This window comes from Sphaeramia orbicularis, chromosome 6, assembly GCF_902148855.1.
Source record: "Sphaeramia orbicularis chromosome 6, fSphaOr1.1, whole genome shotgun sequence".
In the NCBI taxonomy this organism is placed as follows: domain Eukaryota; kingdom Metazoa; phylum Chordata; class Actinopteri; order Kurtiformes; family Apogonidae; genus Sphaeramia; species Sphaeramia orbicularis.
The window spans coordinates 7,778,627-7,786,049 of NC_043962.1; the positions used below are offsets into that span (position 1 = coordinate 7,778,627).

General features: G+C 39.9%; 1 pseudogene; it reads left to right on the top strand.

Annotated features, from left to right (window-relative positions):
* On the top strand, window positions 1-4,805 carry LOC115420998 (olfactomedin-4-like; annotated as a pseudogene).
* The last annotated feature ends 2,618 nt before the right edge of the window (window positions 4,806-7,423 follow it).

Consider the following 7,423-nt stretch of genomic DNA (forward strand, 5'->3'; position numbering starts at 1 on the left):
GAAGAACCAAACTCGTGTATGTGTAACGTGGACCTCGGGTCAGTGGTCATTTCCTGTGGTGAAGTTCGAGGCCGTTCTGAAGGACGTCGACACCTGTGAAACCTCCATGAACCGTCTGCAGGAAAAGGTCAAACCTGTGTTTAACCTGGAACAGACCTGTTCCATTAACCCTTTAACCCCTGATGTTTCTGAAGGCATTGTTCTGAATGTAGATTTATTCTAAATATTCAGAACATTTTCCAAACGTGCTGATAGACTAGACCTCGTTCTTTCCATAGACATCTGAGCATGCTCAGTACACCCCCTGCCACCTGTGGAATGGGGGGTAGACCCTGTGGTTTATCCCTTGCTGCCACCATCTTGTGTTAGTAGGTTTGTTTCATGAGTGTTTGTTCAGTTACAGTTAATGGTTACATGATACAGTTTAGTTTAAGTATTTTATTTAAACATCCTAATGTGGGTGCACACATATTAGTTCTGTTTGAATTATTACTCACATTGTTCTTCAGTTGCGACAAAAGACCAGACTAGTGATGTGACGTTCACGAACGAATCGAGTCTTTTGAACGGCTCTTTGAAATGAATGATGGGAACCGAGTCCTTTGTAAGGAGCTGTTCATTGTTTTGTTTTTTGTTTTGTTTTTTAAGGAGGGAGTGTCCGATTGCCTGTCAATTTACCAACATACTGTTCTTGTTCTGAGAATTGCACTATAGTTCAGGTATTTCAGTAACTGCAGTGATTAATCACTGTTGGTGTTTTGTGCAGTTTTTTTCTGTACACATTTATTGCTCTTGTTTTGAGGAGAATAAAATGTTATTTCATAAGAAAATGTTTTATTTTCTTCTTCATTTTTAGGCTACAGACTAGTCCACATAATGTACTGTGATGTTTTTGGTCAAATTCCAGCATTTGCCTAATGTCACCTCTCATGTCATGTATTTAGCCCACACATTTGAACCAACTATTCTTTTTTACGGTAAGATAATATTTACTGCCACACCAATTAAACACCTTTAAAATGTAATGTCAATCATCACATATAGCCTATTAGTGGTTAAACATTGGTGTTTCAAAATAATGCAAAAAACATAAAGGGCCAGTCTTTTGAACGACTCTTTCAGTGAACAGCTCCTGAGTGAACGGCTCCCTTCAAAGAGCCAGAAGTCCCATCACTAGACCAGACACAAGGGCTTGGCTGGTATTTAAGACGGGGGAAGGAACTAAAGTCACAAGACTGAGGGGGGGAAACACTGTTTGTTTCTTTGTATTAATTTAGTTGTTTAAATTCTTGGTTAAATCACAATGGTTTCACACAGTTAGTATTTTGTCTAGTTATGATTATTTGTTTTTATGTTATTTTGACCAAGTTCATGCTTTTGTTTAATTCATAGTGTAATGCCTCCCCCTTGTGTTTGATTTGGGTTAGTCCTTTTTTATTTAAGCCTGTCTTGGTTCTTTGTCTGGTTGGGTCAGTTTTGTTCTGTTGCAGTTTGGTTTAGATGACCTCAGTTGGGCCCTGCGATGAACTGGCGACTTGTCCAGGGTGTACCCTGCCTTCGCCCCTATGTAGCTGGGATAGGCTCCAAGCGACCCCCGTGACCCCTAGTGAGGATAAAGCGGGTTCAGAAAATGAATGAATGAATGAATGACCTCAGTTGGGCCCGTCTTTGTTCATTTTGTTAATTGACATTTTTTGGAGCTTGTGGTTAAATTTTTCTAACTTTATTTAAATGATGTGGCGACACGGTGGTGCAGTGGTTAGCACTCGTGCCTCACAGCAAGAAGGTCCTGGGTTTGATTCCAACACCAGTCGACGGGGGGTGGGACCTTTCTGTGTGGAGTTTGCATGTTCTCCCCGTGTCTGCGTGGGTTCTCTCCGGGTACTCCGGCTTCCTCCCACCATCCAAAGACATGCACTAATAGGTTAATTGGCTAATCTAAATTGCCCATAGATGTGAATGTGAGAGTGATTGTTTGTCTCTATATGTTCAGCCCTGCGATGAACTGGCGACTTGTCCAGGGTGTACCCCGCCTTCGCCTCTATGTAGCTGGGATAGGCTCCAAGCGACCCCCGTGACCCTAGTGAGGATAAAGCGGGTTCAGAAAATGAATGAATATTTAAATGATCATTTTTCCTAATTTTACCACCTTTGTCCTGCTCCTTATGTTTGGTCCTCTACAAACACAAGCAGTGAGTGAGACCGACTCAATATAAAAATAGACAGTTTGGGTTTTATTTTTTTACTCTGTTTTCCTCATCTTTTTTTTTTTGTTTGTCCTGTTGTTTCCAGTGTTGTGGTGATCTTCCTTTATTTGTTTCCTGTGTTTTTGCTGAGTTTTGACCATTTAACTGCTTTTTGGAGTTCAAACCAGGTGTCAAAAAAGCAGCTGGACTGAGTTAGAAAAAAAGAGCCCAAAACAAAAAACAACTGGGCCCAAATTCTAATCCTTGTTCATTTTGTTCCAGTTCACAGTTTATGTTCAACATCCTAAATCTCTTATTGACGTACATTCTAGAGCCTTATTTAGTCCAAACCAGTCAAACTTCAATTCCTCTCTTTGTCTTTTTGTTAAAATAAATGGAGTGATTGTGTGTTTTTTGTTTGCAGGTGGTGTTGTCGCAGCTGCGTCTTCCTCAGATCCAGGATCAGATTAGCAACATGACGGCCCGTCTGCAGCCTTACCTTTACCTCCACGACCAGGGCCTGTACTCCACCTTGTCTTTACGCCTGCTGAGCTCCGAGCTCAGTGTCCTGGAAACCAACGTCGGCAGCATCCACGACAAGTTCAACACCGCGCAAACGCTCCAACTGTCCAAAGAGGTACGCAAAAACGAGAAGTTAGAAAACTGTCCAACAAGGTATGCAAAAACAAGTACTTCTGAAACGGTACCAAGACGTACGCAAAAACTGGTACTTACAAAACTGTCCGAAGAGGTATGCAAAAATGAGAAGTTAGAAAATAGTCCAACGAGGTACACAAAATGAGTACTTCTAAAACTGTCCAAAGAGGTACGCAGAAACAAGTACTTCTGAAATTGTCCGAAGAGGTACACAAAAAACAAGTACTTATAAACTGTCCAAAGAGGTATGCAAAAACAGTACTTCTAAAACATTCTGAAGAGGTACACAAAAACACAAAGTTAGAAAATTGTCCAAAGAGGTACACAAAAATGAGTACTTACAAAACTGCCCAAAGAGGTACGCAAAAACAAGAAGTTAGAAAACTGTCCAAGAAGTACACAAAAATGAGTACTTAGTACTTATGACAGGCTATAATTAATATTTTTATGCCATTTTTCTTTATAAGTTTTACTTGTCTTAGATATGTTCTTGTGTTTGATGATAGGTGGGTAAACTACGTAAAAAAGTGGACAGTATGCAGAGGAATGGACGTAATAAACATGAAGATGTTTAAGGAGAAACTGCGATATTTGAAGAACAGCGCTGAGTCCTGCAGGTCAATCCCCTCAGACTTCACAGGTAAAAGTTACTCAGATTATCCACTCTGATACTCGATCAATATCTGATTAGTACTGATCATATAAACAGTCTAATCTGATCTGTTTGATTGGATAACAGCAGTAATCTGATTATAATAAATCAGATTAACACACCTGGGTTTGTCCCCAGTCCTCCCATGTCTTCATGCATGTACAGGTTTATCTGATTTATTTAGTTCTGCTACACCTGAACATGTGGAAAAACTATGAAACTGGAGAAAACACAAGTGACAGACGTAGTCAAAGTCAAAAGTTTGGTTTTACAGTGTTTTAGACTAGTTTTACCAAATTATGGTTTGTGTTAACCATCTTTGCTTTGTTTTTACTAAATTTTAACTGATTGCTAACAGTTATGGGATTGTTCTGGTCATGTAAATGGGCTCAGTCTAATTCCTGGACTGCTTGGACCTCCTGCTGTGTTTCCAGGTCATCACATGTACTGCCTGAAGGGTCTGATCAAAAGCATCAGTGAACCCGTTGTGACCAAGGTCAGTCCTTATGGGAAGAGCTACATTTCGGGTTCTTGGGGTAAACAGGCGCAGAGGGACGGGGTGGACCAACCGGACACCTACTGGGTCCTGTCTCTGCTCAACAGCAACATCTGGGGAACACCTTCCGCGTTTACCCACATACGAGGACTTCATGCAGTCCAGGAACAGAGGGACTTCACCTTGGCCCCATCCCAAACCCACACCAACGCCGTCGAAGGCCCCAGTGCTGTCCTGTACGGTGACGCCCTGTTCTACCACTGCTACCGCTCCGCAGACATCTGCCGCTACGACCTGAAAACCAACAACGTCAAACGGGTGACGCTTCCTGGCACCGGCGTCGGCTTCAACAACAAGTTCCCGTACTGTTACTACGACTGTCGGGCCAATAGCGACGTGGACGTGGAGGTGGATGAAACCGGGCTGTGGGCCATCTATGCCACTGTCGGTAACCATGGTAACCTGGTGGTGAGTCGTTTGGTTTGGGACGATCGTGCCGAGTCGCTGAACGTGTCCCAGACCTGGGAGACCAGGGTGTTCAAGAAGGCGGTCACCAGCGCCTTCATGGTGTGCGGCGTCATGTACGCCACCCGTTCGTGGATGACGGCCTGGAGGAGGTGTTCTACGCCTTCGACACCGCCACCGGCCGCGAGGACAACACTCTGGCCCTGCCCCTGGAGAAGGTGGTGAAGGGCGTGGCCAGTGTGAGCTACAACCCAGTAGACAAACAGATCTACATGTACAACGACGGGTACCTGATGGCGTACCAGGCCAGTTTCTGATCCGACGGAAGTCTGAACGAAGATCCAACGCATTTCTGATCGTGGTAGATTTGGTTAAAGCGAAAACATGGAAAAAAATAAACCCTTAAAGGCCCAGAATTACTTTTGTGGCGACTTCCAAATGAGTTTTTCTCTAAGTCTAACTTTTCTTAACTAATTTTTCACCATTTATTCTAATATTTAAGTGAACTTTTCCATGTAACTCATGTATTTTCATGTTTCATGTAGTAGAGTTTAAAACATCTACACTGAATTCTCTAATAATAAACCTTGCTATAACTTTTGTCTGAGTTACATGTTCATATTATCCTTATACATGTGTTGTTAGTTCAGTGTATTATGTATGTTTGTAGTGTAGACGTATGGATGGAATCTCTGTTGTCTGGAACTTCTGCTGCTGTCTTGGCCACGACACAATTACAAAAGACATTTTTAATCTCAAGCCTTTTTTTCCTTGGTTAAATAAAGGTGAAATTTTAAAAAAAGTTATTTTTTGTGAAAACTGTAACTTTAAATGAACTGAATGAAAATCGAGGTGATGTTTGACTCTGAAACTATAGATATACATTACAAAAACAAACCATATTTTTTTTATTTAAAAAAAAACCCACATAACTGTTTTTCCCCCAATCTTCAACATATAAACTGTATTAGTTATTTTTTTATTTTTTCATCCTGTCATATGTCAATGATTAACACCAACATGGTTAACCCTTTCATGCATAGTGGTCACTACAGTGGACAGCTGTTAAAAGGTTTTTCTCTTGTATATTCATGGATTTTGTGGTTTTAGTTCCATATACAATGGACACTTATGCATCATCCTATACGCTGCATTTCATACTATTACTGGAACTTTGCTGTTCTAGATAAACCTAATCTGCAGTAACATGTTTGAGTGTAAAAAAAAAAGGCTAATTGTTATTAGACTGTAATTGACAGGATTTTTTTTTTTTTAACCAATTTTTTTTTTTTTTTGCATATTATCTCCATGAAATGAGTAACAACTAGTATTGGAGTATGACAAAATGTGAGAAAACATCAGATTAGCAGCATTAAACATGTTTTTATTTCATAGTTTCACATAGTATATCTGTAAATACTGTTTCGTTGCTTCTAAAATTAAACGCATGGTGTCCAGCTGAGTGGACATTTTTGTAACTCCATGAAAAATAGGTTCATAAAAAATTCAGTCTCATTGTTTTTTGTTTTTCATGTCCAAAGAGGAACAAAAATCACTTGGGGAAAAACATCTTGATGAAGGTTCTCATAATTCATGCATGAACGGGTTAATACACACACACATATATATATATATATATATGTATATATATATATATATATATTTTTTTTTTTTTCCCCAGGTCAAATGTTAAATACTAAAATGTGTCACTTGGTCGAAGGGTGTTAGTGTAGTTAGAATTTTAAAGATCAAACGAAATTAACAACTTTTGAATTCTGACCGAAAACTATTTGTGAAAAATATTATGACCTTTAATAACAGGAAGTGTAAAGTGTGCATAATCTGCTCACCCAGATACCAGAAGGTTCATTAGCAACGCATCTGAAATACTAAGAAAGAATAAGTGGAGTTAGAAGCAGATGTTATTGTTCGTGTGGACGTAAAGGAACAGTAAAAAGTCCAACTAATGCAGGATAAAACTGCAGTTGTACTTCAGTGAAGTACACACTGTCGTTGAAGCAGCTTCAGTCAGTTTTTGCTCCAGTTTGATGAATCATGAACCAGAGAAAAAATGATTATTAACCCTTAGATCCATAAGTGGGTCAGAGTGACCTGTCAGGTTGTTTTATTGTAATATCTTCGTAATGAAAAGTTATTATTATTTCATATTCCAGGTATTCCTCAAAAATATGTTACTGACATCATGACATTACATGTTTAACTTAACTTTTATAGATATGATGTAATTGTGTTTTTTGTTTTACCACCTTAGGCTTCCATAAGTCCTACATTCAATTACATAGAATTACATCTCAACCTTTAATTCATTCAACAACAAAACCAAAGGACTCACTCACTCACTCACTCACTAAATGGATGTTGACATTGTTCTATTGCTATAATATATACTATATATACTTTCAGATTTTCAAAATATAAAAAAATGTTGAAAATGTAAAAAAAAAAAAGAAAAAAGAAAGAAAGAAAGGGGGGGGGGGAATCCAAAATCCCTCTTTTACGGACCAAAATATGAACCAAATGATTATTTTTACCCTGGTAAAATGACCACAGTGTCCTAAAAACACATTGGTTTGAACTGTTTCTGTTAATGGAAGGTCCAGACACTCAGGTATCGCAGGGTAAATATGGTCATTCAGCCAGAACACCCATAATGCTTTGCGGCCGTGCCCTCTGATGTGGCCCTGTGCTCAGCGTGTTAGTGCAGTTCCTGTGTGTGTCCACCAGGGGGTGGTGTGGGCTCACACTGGAACCACAGGACATGTGGGCCTTGGTTTCCTGTTGGTGCTCAGACACACCCAGACCTGGTTCACAGAACCTGTAGAACCTACTGAACCTACTGAACCCAGAGAACCTACTGAACCCACTGAACCCAGAGAACCTACTGAACCACAGAACATATAGAACCTACAGAACCTCCTGAACCTACAAAACCTAGAGAACCTACAG